This window comes from Rattus norvegicus, chromosome 3, assembly GCF_036323735.1.
Source record: "Rattus norvegicus strain BN/NHsdMcwi chromosome 3, GRCr8, whole genome shotgun sequence".
Lineage (NCBI taxonomy): Eukaryota > Metazoa > Chordata > Mammalia > Rodentia > Muridae > Rattus > Rattus norvegicus.
This window is the reverse complement of record NC_086021.1, coordinates 128,821,740-128,822,386: the sequence shown is the minus strand read 5'-3', so window position 1 is coordinate 128,822,386 and position 647 is coordinate 128,821,740.

Sequence of the window (647 nt, the reverse complement as noted above, 5' to 3'; positions counted from 1 at the left end):
TTTCTGTAAATTCATTAAATATTTTTATGATGTAGATGATACTAAAAGGCAAAAAAAAAATGACTTCAGAGGCCACTGGAGCCTGTGCTGCCTGTTGGCTTGCCAGCTTCACTAACTTACAGCTAGTGTGTAGTTCCTGATCCGGCTCTGTGTGTCATTCTAGGTCCTATGCTTCCTGTAACTTCTACTTCCTAGTCAGAGTCCCAATTTCACTTTATTTTGGCTACAGTCTGTGTAGGTGTCTAGGTGAAATTATTAAGTCTTCAGAGATGTTTGTGTAACTGCTTAAGTAATGCTTCCATTGTCTACTCTGCTAATATCACCCCTCTTGTACATCATCAACTTTCTTTTTCAGTGCTAGCAATAGAGCTTCATGCATGTTAGACCTGTGCTTTACCAAGAACTAACATCTCTAGTTCCTTTTTTCACTGATTTTAAATGACCTTATTTCAGTTCTACAATCAGCCAACAGTCTAGATCAAAGGTGGTTTAGAATACTTGCATGCACTATTAACTGCAATTACATATCATTCACACCATGTCTGGACCTGAAGGACTTAACTCTCTTCATTTCACTTGTCATTGGTCAGGGAAGTTTTCATGCCAGTTTGTTCCATTGTTTGTGGAATCTCAGAATTTATCTATTT